We start from the raw sequence: 19,888 nt of genomic DNA on the forward strand, positions 1-19,888 counted from the left end.
AGAGGGTTATGTACCAGATGAAGGAACAAGATAAAATCCCAGAAAAACAACTAAATGAAGTGGAGATAGGCAACCTTCCAGAAAAAGAATTCAGAATAATGAGAATGAAGATGATCTGGGACCTCTGAAAAAAGAATGGAGGCAAAGATCAAGAAGATGCAAGAAATGCTTAACAAAGACCTAGAAGAATTAAAGAACAAACACTTAGAAGAATTAAAGAACAAACAAACAGAGATGAACAATACAACTGAAATGTAAAATACACTAGAAGGAATTAATAGCAGAATAACTGAAGAAGAAGAATGGATAAGTGACCTGGAGGACAGTATGGTGGAATTCACTGCCATGGAACAAAATAAATGAAAAAGAATGAAAAGAAATTAAGACAGCCTAAGAGACCCCTGGGACAACATTAAATGCAAAAATATTCGCATTATAGTTGTCCCAGGAGGGGAAGGGAGAGAGAAAGGACCCGAGAAAATATTTGAAGAGATTATAGTGAAAACTTCCCTAACATGGACAAAGAAATAGCCACCCAAGTCCAGGAAGTGCAGAGAGTACCAGGCAGGATAAACCCAAGGAGAAATATGCTGAGACACATAGTAATCAAATTGACAATAATTAAATACAAAGAAAAATTATTGAAAGAAACAAGGGAAAAATGACAACATACAAGGGAACTCCCATAAGGTTAACAGCTGATTTCTCAGCAGAAACTCTACAAGCCAGAAGGGAGTGCCATATATATAAAGTGATGAACGGGAAGAACCAACAACCAAGATTACTCTACCCGGCAAGTATCTCATTCAGATTTGATAGAGAAATCAAAAGCCTTACAGACAAGCAAAAGATAAGAGAATTCAGCACCACCAAACCAGTGCTACAACAAATGCTAAAGGAACTTCTCTAAATGGGAAACACAAGAGAAGAAAAGGACCTACAAAAACACACCCATAAAAATTAAGAAAATGGTAATAGGAACATACATATTGATAATTACCTTAAACGTGAATGGGTTAAATGATCCAATCAAAAGACACAGACTGGCTGAATGGATACAAAAACAAGACCCTTATATATGCTGTCTACAAGAGACCCACTTCAGACCTAGGGACACATACAGACTGAAAGTGAGGGGATGGAAAAGATATTCCATGCAAATGGAAATCAAAAGAAAGCTGGAGTACCAATAATCATATCAAATAAAATAGACTTTAAAATAAAGAATGTTACAAGAGACAAGGAAGGACACTACATAATGATGAAGTGATCAATGCAAGAAGAAGATATAACAATTATAAATGTATATGCACCCAACATAAGAGCACATCAATACACAAGGCAACTGCTATCACTTATAAAGGAGTTAATTGACAGTAACACAATAATAATGGGGGACTTTAACACCCCACTTACATCAATGGACAGATCACCCAAAATGAAAATAAATAAGGAAACACAGCTTTAAATGACACAACAGACCAGATAGATTTAAATGATATTTATAAGACATTCCATCCAAAACAGCAGATTACATTTCCTTCTCAAGTGTGCATGGAACATTCTCCAGGATAGATCACATCTTGGGTCACAAATCAAGCCTCAGTAAATTTAAGAAAATTGATATCCTATCAAGCATCTTTTCTGACCACAAAGCTATGAGACTGGAAATCCATAATGGGGAAAAAAAACGTAAAAAACACAAACACATAGAGGCTAAACAATACACTACTAAATAACCAAGAGATCACTGAAGAAATCAAAGAGGAAATTAAAGAATACCTAGAGACAAATGACAATGAAAACACGACAATCCAAAACCTATGGGATGCAGCAAAAGCAGTTCTAAGAGGGGAGTTCATAACAATACAAGCCTACCTCAAGAAACAAAAAAAAAATCTCAAGTAAACAATCTAACCTTTCACCTAAAGGAACTAGAGAAAGAAGAACAAATTAAATCCAAGGTTAGTCAAAGGAAAGAAATCATAAATATCAGAGCAGAAATGAATGAAATAGAGACAAAGAAAACAATAACAAAGATCAATAAAACTAAGAGCTGGTTCTTTCAGAAGATAAATAAAATTGATAACTTTCAGCCAGACCCATCAAGAAAAGGAGAGAGAGGACTCAAATCAGTAAAATTAGAAATGAGAAAGGAGAAGTTACAAAAGACACTGCAGAAATACAAAACATTCTAAGGGACTACTACAAGAAACTCTATGCCAATAAAATGGACAAACTGAAGAAATGCACAAATTCTCAGAAAGGTATAACCTCCCAAGACTGAACCAGGAAGAAACAGAAAATATGAATAGACAAATCACAAGTAATGAAATTGAAACTGTGATTAAAATCTTCCAAAAAACAAAAGTCAAGGACCAGATGGCTTCACAGGTGAATTCTATCAAACATTTAGAGAAGAGCTAACACCCATCCTTCCCAAAAACTTGCAGAGGAAGGAACATTCCCAAACTCATTCTATAAGGCCCCCATCACCCTGATACCAAAACCGGACAAAGACACTATGAAAAAAAGAAAATTACAAACCAATATCAGTGATGAATATGGATGCAAAAATCCTCAACAAAATGCTAGCAAACAGAATCCAGCAACACATTAAAAGGAGCATACACCATGATCAAGTGGGATTTATCTCAGGGCTGCAAGGATTCTACAACACATGCAAATCAATCAATGTGGTACACCATATTAAAAAATTGAAGAATAAAAACCATATGATCATCTGAATAGATGTAGAAAAAGCTTTTGAGATAATTCAACACTGTTTATGTTAAAAATTCTCCAGAAAGTGGGAATAGAGGGAACCTGCCTCAACATAATAAAGGTCATATACGGCAAACCCACAGCAAACATCATTCTCAATGGTGAAAAACTGAAAGCATTTCCTCTAAGATCAGGAACAAGACAAATATGTCCACTCTCACCACTATTATTCAACATAGTTTTGGAAGTCCTAAGCATGGCAATCAGAGAAGAAAAAGAAGTAAAAGGAATACAAATTGGAAAAGAAGAAGTAAAACTGTCACTGTTTGCAGATGACATGATACTATACATAGGGAATCCTAAAGATGCCACCAGAAAACTACTAGAGCTAATCAATGAATTTGGTAAAGTTGCAGGATACAAAATTAATGCACAGAAATCTCTTGTGTTCCTATACACTAATGATGAGCAATGTGAAAAAGAAATTAAGGAAACACTCCCATTTACCACTGCAACAAAGAGAATAAAATACCTAGGAATAAACCTACCTAGGAAGACAAAAGACCCATATGAAGAAAACTATAAGGCACTGATGAAAGAAATTAAAAATATAAACAGATGGAGAGATATACCATGTTCTTGGATAGGAAGAATCAATATTGTGAAAATGACTATACTACCCAAAGCAATCTACAGATTCAGTGCAATCCCTATCAAATTACCAATGTATATTTTTACAGAACTAGAACGAAAAATCTTAAAATATGTATGGAGACAAAAAAGACCCTGAATAGTCAAAGCAGTCTTAAGGTGAAAAAATGGAGCTGGAGGAATCAGACTCACTGACTTCAGACTATACAACAAAGCTACAGTAATCAAGACAGTATGGTACTGGCATGAAAACAGAAATATAGATCAATGGAACAAGATAGAAAACCCAGAGATAAACCCATGCATCTATGGTCAATTAATCTATGACAAAGGATGCAAGGACATACAATGGAAAAAGACAGTCTCTTCAATAAGTGGTGTTGGGAAAACTGGACAGCTACATGTAAAAGAATGAAATTAGAACAGTCCCTAAGACCATATACAAAAATAAATTCAAAATGGATTAGAGACCTAAATGTAAGACTGGACACTATAAAACTCTTAAAGGAAAAGATAGAAAGAACACACTTTGACATAAATCACAAGAAGGTCTTTTTTGATCCACCTCCTAGAGTAATGGAAATAAAGACAAAAATAAACAAATGGGACCTAATGAAACTTAAAAGCTTTTGCAAAGCAGAGGAAACTACAAACAAGATGAAAACACAACCCTCAGAATGGGAGAAAATATTTGCAAAGGAATCAACGGACAAAGGATTAAAATATATAAACAGCTCATGCAGCTCAATATTAAAACAACAAACAACCCAATCCAAAAATGGGCAGAAGACCTAAGTAGACATTTCTCCAAAGAAGACATACAGAGGGCCAAGAAGCACCTGAAAAGCTGCTCAACATCACTAATCATTAGAGAAATGCAAATCAAAACTACAATGAGATATCACCTCACACCAGTTAGAATGGGCATCAAAAGAAAATCTACAAACAACATATGCTGGAGAGAGTGCAGAGAATAGAGAATCCTCATGCACTCTTTGTGGGAATATAAATTGATAGAGCCACTATGGAGAACAGTATGAAGGTTCCTTAAAAAACTAAAAATAGAATTACCATATGACCCAGTGATCCCACTACTGGGCATATACCCAGAGAAAACCATAATTCAAAGAGACACATGCACCCCAATGTTCATTGCAGCACTATTTACAATAGCCAGGTGATGGAAACAACCTAAATGCCCATCGACAGACGAATGTATAAAGAAGATGTGGTACATATATACAATGGGGTATTACTCAGCCATAAAAAGGAACGAAACTGGATTTCATTTGCAGAGATGTCGATGGATCTAGAGACCATCATACAGAGGGAAGTAAGTCAGAAAGATAAAAACAAATATCGGATATGAATGCATATATGTGGAACCTAGAAAAGTGGTACAGATGAACCGGTTTGCAAGGTAGATATAGAGACACAGATGTAGAGAACAAACGTATGGACACCAAAGGGGGAAAGCGGTGGGGGGGGTTGGTTGTGGTGGGATGAATTGGGAGATTGGGATTGACATGTATACACTGATGTGTATAAAATTGATGACTAATAAGAGCCTGCTGTATAAAAACATAAATAAAATTCAAAAATTTACAAAAGATATTCCCCCCTGGGGAGCCCCCCTGGGCTTCCCTGGTGGCGCAGTGGTTGGGAGTCCGCCTGCCAATGCAGGGGACGCTGGCTCGTGCCCCGGTCCGGGAGGATCCAACGTGCCGCGGAGCGGCTGGGCCTGTTGACCATGGCTGCTGGGCCTGCACATCCGGAGCCTGTGCTCCACAATGGGGGTGGCCACAGCAGTGAGAGGCCCGTGTACCAAAAAAAAAAAAAAAAGAAATTTTTTTGATAAGTGTGCCATAAATTACCTTGGAAGGAATCACTTCATTATCCATGACTTAAATATTCCTGTTCCAGAATGGTGGTCTATGTCATGTACTGCTGCATTACCAATTCAATTATGCTTTTGTCGTGCCAACTTCCTGAGCAGTGACAAAGGGTGCCGCAGGCTCCTCGTAGCTGTCGAGCTATAATGTTGTCCAGGAGCAGCTTTCTTCAGGCTGCTGGGTGCGGGAGAATTTATGACATGGCTCTCACAGAACTTGTCTGCCAATAAAGGGAAATCGATTATCACTCTCTAAACATTTAGCAGTCCTCCATTAACCTGCCTTCCTTAACTGTTAGTATTTCATGGTTTGAGGGATGAATTTGGAAAAATGAGAGAGAAAGCCTGCTCTACAGAATCTATCACAATAAAATTCATTTTTGTGTTGCTTTCTATATTCTTAATGTTATGAAACCAATTTTGCAGGGAAAGATGTTCCAATGTTTTTGAGGAGGTCTTTTTTATGTTGGCAATAGAAAGGATGGAGTTGAGGTTGATATGATGGCAAAACAAATATGTGAGGAGAGAGAACTTCAGTCATTCATATGATTGTTTTAGCCTCATGGTGGCAAGCATCGATTTTATATAGTGGTATAGCAAGTATCTGCTTTTCCTTCTGAATTGATTAAAATGGTGCTGGTGTCACTGGATGCAGTCAATGGAACACTTGTAATTCCAGGCACTACAATGTTTTTACATACCTGTATGTCAGAGAATTATAAAAATTTACTGATGCCTTCATGTTAGCAGGGAACAGAGCACTGGATTAGGAACTTTGAGGACAGGAATTAAGGGGGGGAAATGTGATTCATGTTCCTTTGGTTTCTTTCTTTTTCCTTTTCCTCTCTTCCTCCCACCCTCCCTGCATTCTCCACGCCCCCACCCCAACCCCCGCCCCGCTTCCTTTCTTTTTTCTCTCACTCAGTTCTACTTTTTACTGGACTGGGGTCTTTAACAGAAGAAGGTTGAGGAACAGTGAATCAACTCAGTTCTACACAGGATCTATTACCAGCCTGAGGTTGGAGGGAAATGTCGACATTTTGTCACCACCATATTTGTGGGAGGTTACGTTTCATCCTCAAAATGACCCTATGAGTTACAATTTCTGTTTTGCTGTTAAGGAAATATTGATAGATTTTCAGAAAAGTCAATGGCTTGCTCAAGATCAACAAGGTTGATCCATTTCCAAAAAATCTCCTCTACTATATATATATAAACAACTCCCTAACTATATAAATTTGGGGGCTTTCAAATACATAGAAGGCAAGATCTTTATAACTTAATACTGCCAGTTAGTCTATAATTAGTACAGAGATGGATCTAGTTTTTGCAAGACCTGAAGCTTGTTCAAATCTAGGACTCTCTTTTAATGAAAATAATACAAAATCATAAAATCACAATTAGGTTTATGACTTTAAATGAAGCCCATCAGGTGAGGGACCTTGAAAATTAAGCTTATTAGTTGCCTGGCAAATCCACCTCTGAATAAATGTCAAGGAAAGAAATAAAATTATTTCCAAGTGTGTTCCAAGTAATCCGGGTTTCCTTGAAGTAAAGCAGTAAAATTGTAGATGGTTCCAACGTGTGTTTTCAGTCAAGCAGTCACTCCAATCAACATGGCTTTTTCATAGGCAAACCCTTGCTAAGTGTTATGTGTCATTAAAACAGAAGGATGTTGCCTGTTTTCAGAATGAGCCAATAATCCTTGCTAAAGGGACCAGTATTTCCAATGGAAAAATATGAACCCTTTTGGAAGTGCTAACCTTCTGGCTACAAACTTATCCAGTGTTTTAAGATCACATTTTCAAGTAGCTCCAGCGCCCATAGCTCCATGTCCTATAAATCAAAACTAAAACCACCACCACCAACAGCAAATAACTTCAAATTATTCAAAAACTTTTGCTCTGCATTAATTAAGCCCTTCAGAAGAGTGGTCTTCAAACTTTTTGATAAACACATCCAGAGAATGAATACATTTTAAATATATATATACACATATTTAAGGGTGTGTGTGTATATAATACATAAAATAATACTTGCTTACTGCATGTACTGAACTCTAATAACTTCTTATTTTTTTTCCTGCAGGTTCTTATTAGTCATCAATTTTATACACATCAGTGTATATATGTCGATCCCAGTCACCCAATTCAGCACACCACCATCCCCACCCCACCGCGGTTTTCTCTGCTTGGTGTGCATACTTTTGTTCTCTACATCTGTGTCTCAACTTCTGCCCTGCAAACCGGTTCATCTGTACCATTTTTCTAGGTTCCACATACATGCATTAATACACGATATTTGTTTTTCTCTTTCTGACTTACTTCACTCTGTATGAGAGTCTCTAGATCCATCCACGTCTCAACAAATGACTCAATTTCGTTCCTTTTTATGACTGAGTAATATCCCATTGTATATATGTACCACATCTTCTTTATCCATTTGTCTGTCGATGGGCATTTAGGTTGTTCCATCACCTAGCTATTGTAAATAGTGCTGCAATGAACATTGGGGTGCTTGTGTTTTTTTGAACTATGGTTTTCTCTGGATATATGCCCAGTAGTGGGATCACTGGGTCATATGGTAATTCTATTTTTAGTTTTTTGAGGAACCTCCATAATGTTCTCCATAGTGACTGTATCAATTTATATTCCCACCAACAGTGCAATAGGGTTCCCTTTTCTCCACACCCTCTCCAGCATTTATTGTTTGTAGATTTTCTGATGATGCCCATTCTAACTGGTGTGAGGTGATACCTCATTATAGTTTTGATTTGCACTTCTCTAATAATTAGTGATGTTGAGCAGTTTTCATGTGCTTCTTGGTGATCCATATGTCTTCTTTGCAGAAATGTCTATTTAAGTCTTCTGCCCATTTTTGTATTGGGTTGTTTGTTTCTTTAATATTGAGTGGCATGAGCTCTTTATATATTTTGGAGATTAATCCTTTGTCTGCTGATTTGTTTGAAAATATTTTCTCCCATTCTGAGGGTTGTTTTTTCATCTTGTTTATGGTTTCCTTTGCTGTGCAAAAGCTTTGAAGTTTCATTAGGTCCCATTTGTTTATTTTTGTTTTTATTTCCATTACTCTAGGAGGTGGATCAAAAAAGACCTTGCTGTGATTTACGTCAAAGAATGTTCTTCCTATGTTTTCCTCTAAGAGTTTTATAGTGTCCAGTCTTACATTTAGGTCTCTAATCCATTTTGAGTTTATTTTTGTGTATGGTGTTAGAGAGTGTTCTAATTTCATTCTTTTACACGTAGCTGTCCAATTTTCCCAGCAACACTTATTGAAGAGACTGTCTTTTCTCCATTTTGTATCTTTGCCTCCTTTGTTATAGATTAGTTGACCATAGGTGCATGGGTTTATCTCTGGGTTTTCTATCTTGTTCCATTGATCTAGGTTTCTGTTTTTGTGCCGGTACCATATTGTCTTGATTACTGTAGCTTTGTAATATAGTCTAATAACTTCTATTTTATTTTATTCTATTGCCATTTGATTGAAACACAATCTGACTCTTAGACATGTTAAATGTAATATTCCATGGTCCCTCTCCAAGTAAGACATGACAGTTAAACACAGGTTTACTGTATAACCAGAGCTAAAATTGCTGACTCTATAGAGGAGAGAATATATATTTTGTCCTCCAGCTATGGTTAGGAAACAAAAAATCTGTATTATGCGTGAACTAATACAATGTTTTCAGTCAAACTAAGTGAATAACTGTAAATTTAAAAGCTTATTAAATTGAACCCCCAAACAATATATCTTTTTAAATTTATTTTTTCCTACAGCTATGCTCTTTGAGTGTGAGGCATTGGCAAAATTTCCACAAACATATATCTTCTCTTGTAAACCTTCATCACTTATTTCACTCCTCTTTTAGCTAACTTGTAAGTCACTCTATAGTAGCCCTCAGTGGCTTTGTGTTTGTTCTTGGATTGTTACAGAGTGCCATTATAATTTTTTTTAAATGAGCAGTGTTTAGATTATTTAAGGGCCCCAGTCCAAAACCTGAAATATATAAAAAGATGTTTTCTAAATAAATAAGCACACTAGCATTTTGGAGTTGCATTTGCAAGAGTGAGGATTCATTCCTCCATTCCTTGTATTTCCATGCAACACACCTTAATGATACAAAGAAAATCAGCAGAGGTTGGCTATCACCTGCAAATGGGTTGGTAGATACAGCCCAATCAGCTGTGCCCAAAAGTTACTCACTTTGTCAAGTGAGTTACTTCCATATGGACTGCTGTATACTTGAAATACTATTGAGGATTACAACTCACAAATGCTTTAGAAATGGCCAAAATATGGATAAAAATGAGATTGCTTCAGGGTGCTATTTAAAACTTGTGATAGAGTTGAAATAAAATTTTGATCCTTTTTCATTTGGTAAAGAAACATGTCTCTTCATATTCAAGAACCATTTAAACAAGCAGGTTAATTGGATTTTGCAAAATACCATTTTCTTCAATCAAAAATAATTCACTTAATTTTAAGTACCTAGAACATTTGTTCTAAAAACATGAATGTTTGGCCTAGGAGATTAAAGAGGGATAAAATGAAGAAAGAGGCAGACCCAGTACAGGAAGGAAAGTAAATAAAGAAAGAAACTTGAAGATTAAAAAGTCTTAGGTATATTTGAATCAGTGCAATGATAAAGCCTTTGAAGGAAGACAAATAATGGATACATTATTACATTTAACCTTCCAAGTTAGAAAGGTGAAAAGGTGACAGTAAATATACATGTTACATAGCAAAACATGTGAAAAGTTTTGTTTTTTCCCTGGTGGTGCAGTGGTTGAGAGTCTGTCTGCCGATGCAGGGGACACAGGTTCGTGCCCCGGTCTCGAAGATCCCACATGCCGCGGAGTGGCTGGGCCCGTGAGCCATGGCTGCTGAGCCTGTTCCTCCGGAGTCTGTGCTCTGCAACGGGAGAGGCCACAACAGTGAGAGGCCTGTGTACAGCAAAACAAACAAACAAACAAACAAAAAACAATAATTAAATGAATGCTTATAAGCTAGCAAGTGCTCTGCTAGTCATTGACAGTATTTAAATAGAATTCTTGGTCTAGGATATTAAGAATTTTATAATCTAATAAGAAACACATGTAAATAAGCTACTAAAATGAAATATGTTAAGTCCTTTAAAAGATGTATATAAAATTCAATGTGAACATTATCCTAGTTATCAATTTCATCACCTTCACAATTGAGCTCTTATAATGAAATGTTGGGAGAAAATTCGCATTGGATTTCTCATGTTCCTGCATGGTCCAGCCCTTCTGAACAAGAGACATGTCTGAATAGTAAATACCCTTGGAAGCTAGAGATAATGTTTCCCTCCAGAGAGATGCAGAGACTCTCTGAGCCTCGAAAAGCCCTAGGGCAGTGAAGGTAAAACCTTCTTCCCCTCTCTAGAGACACTGGCTTATATTCCAAGACAAGAAGCCTAGAGATGCCTTTGCCTTCTCCCTTAGAGAAGAATTTCTTATGTTTCAGGATAATTAGTAATCTTTCTCCAGGGGGTGGGATGGGCAGATGTGCAAGGAGAACCATCACAGTTCAGAGTCTCCAAATTTTATGGTTCCTTTCTGAGGTGTATGCGTGTGCAGCTAAAACCCCGACTTTAGTACGTCACCCTGAGGGGATCAGGGCATGGCAGCAGCGCAATAATGCTCTGGTTACTGTTTTCTATGTGAATAATAACACCATGTGTTTCAGGGTACCTCTGACTTGGGAGACTTGAGGTCTCACACATATACACACCTGTGTGTGCATGTGTGTGTCTGTGTGTATATATATGTGCATGTGTGTAAATATGTGTGTATATGTGTGTGCACACGTGTGTATATGTGTGTATGTCTGTGTATATGTGTGTATATATTTGTGTGTATGTGTATAAATGTGTGTGCATGTGTGTATGTATACGTGTGTATATGTGTGTGTATATATATGCGTGTGTATACGTATATGTGTGTGCAAGTGTGTGCATGTGTGTGTATATGTGTGTGTATGTGTGTGTGTGTATACATATCATCAGATAACCATAGACTTCATTTTTACTCATTGTTAAGAGAAGTTTATCATGGATTGAACTGTGTCCTCAAAAAAAAAGAATCATATGCTGAAGTCCTAAGCCCCAGTACCTGAGAATGTGACTTTATTTGGAAAGAGTTATTGCAGATACAATTAGTTAAGATGCAGTCATAAACATGGACACTAATTCCATATGACTGGAGTCCTTCTATAAAAAGGGAAAATTTGGACAGAGAAACACACAGAAGGAGAATGCCTTGTGGAGATAAAGACAGAAATAAGAATGATGCTTCTACATGCCAGGAAATGTCCAAGATTGCCAGCAAACTACTAGAAGGTAGGAGAGAGGCACAGAACAGATTCTCTCTCTTGAAGTCTTCAGAAGAAACCAACCCTACTGATCACCTAGATCTGTGAGACAAGACATTTCTGTTACTTAAGCTACCTAGTTTGTGGTACTTTGTTAGGACAGCCTTAGCACACTAATACATTTATCAATACTTATTTTACATAGTTGCTTTGAGCGTATGTAAACAATGTTTCCAAAGGGAATAATGTGGTTCACTAAACAATAAAAGTCCTGCCCCCCACCGCAAATGGTGAACACATATCACTCCATCTGTCCCTGTCCTCAGCTCTCAGTCTCTCAGAATCCTATCCTGTCAGACTGCTGGCTTTGTCCTTACATGGCTGATGTATGGTTGAAAGGCGTCTCAGGACATTTTTCCTTCCTGTAAATCAGGTTGCAGAGTGCCTGAAACTATTATGTGTTTAATGTATATCTACTTTGTCTGCCTGTCCATCTATCTGTCTGTCTGTCTGTCTCTTCTTTTCCTCCTGGGGAACTCAAAATTAATTCACTCTTACAGGCAAAGGGGCAAATTGTAGTAGGACTTGGGGGCAGTATGGAAAAAACCTGGACCAAGAGTTAGTCCGCTGTGAGTTTGAATTCCAATCTGACTACTCCATTACTACATGGGTCAAATCACTTAGCATATCTAAGTATCACTGTCCCTGTGCAGAACTGATTCAACAATAATTATTCTAACCATTTCTAAGTTGTCAGGAGACTCAAAAGAGAGAATACTTGTGAAAAAATTGTGCTACACAAATATGATAAATCTTATAAATCTCATTTTCAATATTTTTAAAATTAAAAAGAAATGTTTAACTCTTCACCTTTTTTATTTCTTATAACATTTTCTATTGTCAACCTCTCCCCCTTCCTTGAAACACTCTCTTCTCTGGATTTCTGTGACACAGTATATTTCTGGTTTCATTCTGTTTGTTTGATTACTCCTCTTAGCCACTGTCACAAGCCCCTCCTTTTCTAGGTGGATGTTGATATAGGCTGAAGTTTTGAAGGCTTCTGTCTTAGGCTACTCTTTTGGTACCTTTTCTCTAGGCTAGGCACCCACACCCACGAATCATCACCTTTGCCCAGAAAACTTACAAATGGATATCTCCACCCCAGATCTCTTAACTACAGGCATAAATATTCAACTGTCCACTAGAAATCTCTTCTAATATCATTTATGGCAGCTAACACTCAACATATCCAAAAGTAACTTTCTGATGTTCCTAATTAAACCTTGCATCTCCTGTACATATCTACTGAGACCACCATATCCCCCATCGCCACCCAGAAATCTAAATATTCTGTTCTTCACTCCTCATGTCTATTCCATTATATTCCTATAGATTTTAAATTCTGTATCACTTCAGATGCTTTAACTGCACCTAACAGAAAAATATGTCAATTTAAATTTATTTAAAATTAAATTTTTTAAAATGTCAGTTAATAATAAGCCCTAGCGTAAGAGAGCTCCAGGGTTGGTGAAGTCAGAGGTAATTCATCAGGAACCAATATTTTTCTTCACTTTTCTCTCTGCTGTCATTAACATGTCTGCCTTGCCCTCAGACTATTTCTATTATAGTTGCAAGATTGCTGAAGCGCATCTCAGTTTCACATATAAATTCAACAATGCCCAGTGGAAAAAAAGGTCATCTCTTCTTAAGCACCTCTTTTTAAGAATGCAGAAACACTTTCCCAGAAGCCTCTCTGGCTTCTCCCATACATATCATTTGTTTGAATTATACTACATGCCCATACCTAAATCAATTACTGGCAAGGGATCTGGAACCAGCTTACCCTGAAGCTTGGAGGGGAGAGAAGTTACCTGAACAAAATCCAGTCTTCGCTGGCAAAGAAGATGATGCAAAATAGATTCTGGGAGAGAACAACAGTATCTGTATCACTTCCTAAATATGTCTCAAACTGCTCATTCTTTTCATCTTAATTCCAAACACTTGAGGTAGATGCTACAGCTGTTTACCAAGAGTTGGAGTTCTAGTACAGTGTGCCCTCTCCAAAAGGGAGCAGTGGTCCTGGGCCTGGATTGATAACCACACTTGCAAGATACAATAGGCTTCACCCAGCACAAAATATACATAGCATTTAGAAAGGATATAAGACAAGAGCAATACAGCATGTATAGCAACAACAAAGGGATCATAACCTCCAGGAAGTTTCCCATTTCTCAATGTTGGTTTGCACTTGGCATGAATGTTTCATGAGAGATCGTACTGAGAAGGTGTGGATGGACACCCTCATCTCAGGGAAGCCATCAACTGTGGCATTTTAAACACTTTATCCCTTGAAAAGCATATAGCTCTTTCGGGAATAAGTGACTAGTACCCAGGGCCCAGTGCAGCTGCATCTCATTAATATAGGTTCCTCACTGAACAACCTTAGATAGAGATGCTTTAGTACTTAGCAAGCTCAGCAGGGTACCAAACACTTCTACATATTCCTTGATTTAGAATGGCAAGGAAGATACAACTATGCATTAAATTTTCAGTTATTCATGAGGCTAGAGCAGGATTTCTCAATCTTAGCACGACTGATATTTGGCCAGATAGGGGGCTTTCCTGTGCATTGTAGGATGTTTAGTACCAATCACCTGGTTGTAAAAACTCAACCTGTTTCTAGACATTGCAAAATGTCTCCTTGGGGGCAAAATCACACCCAGTTGAGAACCACTGGGTTCAAGGGAAGGCTACAGACTGGCTGCTAGCTTATTGCTTCCTGCATGGAGCATTCCCTACCTACTTGATGTAAGGCATGGTGCAAGTGACATTTTTTTTCTAATGAAACATGAGCAGGAGTTACATAGTCACTTCCTTGAGGAAGTACATAAAAGTCAGTATATAGTTCTCCAGGCTTTCTCTTCTATCTAGGATTTGTGGAAGCGCTGGTAGTTGCCATGAGGTCAGAGCAACCTGAAGTATTGTGCCCAGGGGAGAGCAGCCCTGGGCAGTTGTCTGGTCCGTGGAAGATACTAAATAAATGACTGATAAAATTCTGTATGATTTTTTATGTCCTTGAATTTTGGGGGTTGTTTTTTATTTCAGCATAAACCTGTCTTAAGTGGTACAACCCCCTACTCCAAAGAACCATCATCTTAGGTTCAGACAGCTACGACTGTCTCCAAATTGGTCTTCCATACACACACTTGTTCTCCTCTAATCCAGTAGTCATCCTGCCAGATATGTACTTTAATAACTGCAAATCTGATGATACCATCCCTCAGAGTATAGCCCTTTACTGACGTCAATGGCTTCCCATTATGTGTAGGATAAAGTCCAAGTTCCTACTATAACCACAAAGCTCTGAGTAATCTGGCCTCCTGCTTTATCTCCAGCCTCATTGTACACACTAGTCTCTCTCACTTAATCTCTTTATTCCAGACATACTGACTTTTACTTCCTGGGAATTTTCACACCCACTGCCCTCACCTGTTACCTGAGCTTAGCGTGTGCTGTTCCCATCCCCCTTCTACATCTAGTTCACACTAACCCTTTCTTCAGAGCTTGAATCAGCTGTCACTTCTTCAGAGATGGACTCTTTGGCCCTCCCAACTGAGCCAAATCTTCCAATTAAGTGGTCTTTCTCATAATACTATGCATGTCTGTCTGTAGTAGATTTTCTATTGTAATTTTTACCTTAATTGATAAGAGTACAGGATGCACGTCTATGTTGTACACTAGATCATAAGCCCCATGAGGTCAGGAGCAATATTTGCTCATCATTATTTGCCCTAGTACCTGCTCCAAGGTGTGACACATAGTATATTCCCACCTATATTTGATGATTAAATGCTTTATAATAACAGATGGTCCCACTGATAAAAGAAATGTTCAAGCCTTGATGTTTCATTTAACCTTCCATATAGTTTCTAATTATTCAAATGAGGTTGCTTTTAAAGTGATAAACCTGTTACATTGCTTGAGGTCTGACTGGATTCGTGGTCATGCAGACATTTAATGGAGTACTCACCCGAAATAATCAACTGTAACCATGAATTCCATTTATTTACAAGAACAAATAAAAGATGACCTTATTCTTATTCTACACTCTATTATACTGAAGTAAAGAATATAACAATTCTGGGCTTGTTGAATTATTAATAACCATTATATGTAGCTAGAGAACAGAGGTTAGAAGTATATGACCCTGTCCTTTGTCTTTGCTCATTTATTTTGCTTAAGAACATCACCTCATATTAGCATAATTCCTTTAAATTGTAAAATCACTTTCATTTCAGCTGATTCTCATAATAGCCCTGGTTGTGTTAGGACAGGACATATGTCTCCATTGTGTAAAAGAATAACGATGGCACAGAGATTAAGTGATTTCAATAATTCAGAAGTCTAAGTGAATAGTACAGTCAATATATAGCCCATGTTTCCTGGATCCCCACCCTTGGATTGTATGATGAATCTGTGGATATTTGTCATAGGAGAAATTTACTGTTGACAAAACAGAGGTAAAAAAAGGAAAGCTGGAAATGAAGTAATGAAAACCCTGGACTTTACATTATTTTCCATTTACTAAAACAAAGCTATAAAAAAAGTGTGTTTAAGTGAAATGACATCATAGCTCGATGGATATGTGTTCACCCATGAAAAATTTCCATTTAGGAAGCATTCAAGTGTTTGCTTAGTTAGTAGTATTATCATTATCATTATTTACCAAAACTTAATTCCAAGACATACTTCAAGATTATCTCTGCTGCTGTTCCAATCATTTTCTCATACAATAATTTTTCATAGACTATTTGAAAGAAGAATGCAAAGGACTTCCTTGGCAGTCCAGTGGTTAAGACTTCACCTTCCAAAACAGGGGATGGGGGTTTGATCCCTGGTCGGGATCCCACATGCCTCTTGACCAAAAAACAAAACATGAAACAGAAGCAATATTGTAACAAATTCAATAAAGACTTAAAAAAAAAGAAAAATAATAATAAAAAGAAAAGACTTTGGGTAGTTAGCTTCATCTAAGCAAATTGGCCAACTCCTGTTGCTTTATAGAAGAGAGACCCTGAGGTTACCTTCTCTTAGCTAAGGGACAACCAGTCAGCTGAGGAAGTAGCCTTCTAAATGCAATTTTAGGGTGGTTTGTGATATGCACAAATAATGTTGCATTCCAATGTGGGGAAAAGTTAACTGAAAGTAAATCAGCATTGTAGAATTCCAGTAAGGGACTCTCAATGCTTAGGCTGAATGATTATACTGTATTAATTTTCCCATGGACAACACAGTCTAATAAAACAGAGCAGAAGTTTTTTGAGACATAGTGACCTGAATCTGCTTCTGCCTTTAGTGCTATATTCAGACAAATCCTCTGAGGTATCTAAGCCTTAGAGGGCTCATCTGTAAATGGGACAACAATGGGGCCAGGTATGATGGGAATGATGCGATGCTTGTAAGTAGCTGAGTACCACTGTGCCTGATACATAATAACTATTACTCTTACTACCAACCCATGTGGCTGCAGTAGCCTTGACAACTACTCTGAGTGAATCACATGCCGACTAAGACATCCTCTGTCCTCTGTAACATGTCACCCTGGCGCATCATCAGTGCCTGTGCTGAAGCAATGCTCAGGCAACCACTTCACTCTCTGTGTAGGAGACACCTGCCAGCCTTGACTGGGCACCATATGGAGCTCAGGTCTAAGGACAGGCACTATGGGTGAGTCAAATGTCAGATAGGACTGTGCAACCATGGTGTCTAGACTTCCCTTTTGTGGTTGTTTCAGGCTGCTGCTGTACAGAGATTTATTTTTCCCCTTTGTCCAACCATTAATGTATATAACCTACTAATTTCTGCCCAAACGCCTCTCAATAGGGTCTCAACGGGCTTCCAACTATGTGAGCTATGTGAAAACCAGCGAAATACGCTCACAAGTTCTGACTATACATAGGGTGAGTGTAGAAGATATTTTTATCAAATAATAAGTAGCATTTTCAGGACATATTTTATACAGGAAAAGTTCAAATCTCTGAGGAGACATTATCTGTGAATAGGAGAAATGCCATTCCAACGTAGACGAGATGGATATTATAGAAATACTTTACCTGTTGACTGAGGTCATAAAGACCCCATATCCCAAGAAAGCAATCAAGGAAGGGAAAGGAGATGGGAAGTAATCTTAATTGTGCTCTTTCCTTGCACCTGACCCTTTGTCACAATTTTCACATACTTTATCCCACTTAATAAGCACACCAACAATGTCACTTAGTTCTTAGTTTCTTTTTTCTTTTACAGTAAACTGAGGATCCAGTTAAGGACGTTGGTTTAATTCAGATTCAGCTTAGTGAATATTAAGATTTTTATTTTAACATAAATAACTAAATTAAATAACATAACTATCATGATCATTTAACTAACATAACTAAGTTAACTAATTTAGTTATTTAAATGATCATATTATGATCATTTAAGAAAAGATGAAGTTTGGTCCCAATTCCAACCCAGTATTTAGTTTATCTACAATGTGTGTGTTTACCGTTGAATTTTTCAAATAATTGAATAAGACATACATATTAGGGTTTGGTTGTAGTTTGGCAAATTAGAGCATTCCATTGAAATTTTTTTCATATTTCTATTAGATTTCAAGGCACCTTGAAAAATAAAAGAATATTTGTGCATTGAAATAGACCATATCTATCATCTAGTCCAGACTTCCACCCACAGAAATTCCCTCCATGGTATTCCTGACAAGTAGTGCCCAGGCTCTGCATGATCCCCTCTAGTGACTGGGAATGTCTCACTTGCAGAGATGGCCCAGAGCACTTTTCATTAACCTACTGGTTGATCTGAGTTCTGTCTTTTCAATCTGAACAGATGCAGTGGCTTCCTCTCAACACATGGTAGAGCTAACAGTGAGAATTCCTTCCCTTATCTCAGTGAATGTATTAGCTGAAAAGTTGGCAGTGTTCTAACACTCCTCACAGCATCACCTGCTTCATCTAAGAGTGATACTCAGGGGAAAAGCCTGGGGTGAGGAGAGAGGATAGTTTAAGGATGAAGGATCAGCAAAGCAACAAAGAAGAGGTGGACCATGAGCTGAATCTTTAAGTTTCTGACTTTCTGTTATTGCTTTTATTGATTTTGGAATGATCCTCTTATTCCCTTTTGTTTTGTTCCATTTTCCTACAGTCTTCTTTTCATGATTGTACTGAATTTGGATTTTCCATGGAAAATAGTCATTTGTACACAGTGGAGCTGGGTGCCTGGGATGGGAGGTGGGGTAAGCCTAGAATACAACCAGCAAGGCGACCTTGCCAGGGAGAATGGGACACAGAAATACCCTGATTTCCTGTGAGTGTTAAGAAAGAACAGACCCTGAAAAAAAAATTGTCAAATCTCTAAACAGGCTCCAGAAACTGATCCTTAGAGAAATTCCTCCCAATACAGTAAGAATTAAAACTCAAACTGAGAAAACTAGCAAAAGCAGCAGTAATCCTCAGAGGGAAGCCAGAGCAGGGCCACAAATCAAAGAGCAATATTAGAAAAAGCTACAATAACAAGAAAGAATCATAGCAAGACAGTAGAAGGGAGTTGGGGAACTCTAGGTTTTCCTTTTTGTTGGACACACAAGCCAGAAGTCTTGCTTTGTAAACTTCCCAAGAAACTGAACAAGAAATTACAGCCTGTGGAGGGGCTGGTGGGGATGGAGAGAAGGCTGAGATGAACAACAGAGGCTCCTAGTCTCGGGTCTCTTCTTTAACCCCACCACAGCCTGAATCTAAGAGCATCACCCTTCTCCTGCAGTAGCAGGGCGACTGATGCACTTGCCTGCATCTCTTTAGAGGGTACCCTCCCTTGCTCTAATACCTGATGTCCTTGTGCCCTTGGAGGATGATGCTGCAAACAAAAAAGGGGGAGCCCCACCAAGCCAGGAGCCCAGCACTGCAGGCAGTGAACACCTTTTACAGGAAAGAGGTGTTTTAACCATGGTCTTATATATCTTTGCATTCCAATTTCCCCTGATATTTTTCCCCACTAATTGGAGTGGCATGGGCATTTTTAGGATCCAACTAAGGGGAAGTTGAGTCAGAAATGTATATAGTTTGGTATATTTAGAATCATTCAACTGTCACTTTAATATACTGCATAGAAACAGCAGCTATGAGTAGCTCAGACACTCGCCATGTTAGATCAATTGACAAAGTGACAAAAAAGACACAGGGCTCAAGGGATGTCACAAAATAGATGTCTTTTAGTGCCAGA

This window comes from Monodon monoceros, unplaced genomic scaffold (genome assembly GCF_005190385.1).
Source record: "Monodon monoceros isolate NGI ecotype Baffin Bay Population unplaced genomic scaffold, NGI_Narwhal_1 Super_Scaffold_16, whole genome shotgun sequence".
In the NCBI taxonomy this organism is placed as follows: Eukaryota; Metazoa; Chordata; class Mammalia; order Artiodactyla; family Monodontidae; genus Monodon; species Monodon monoceros.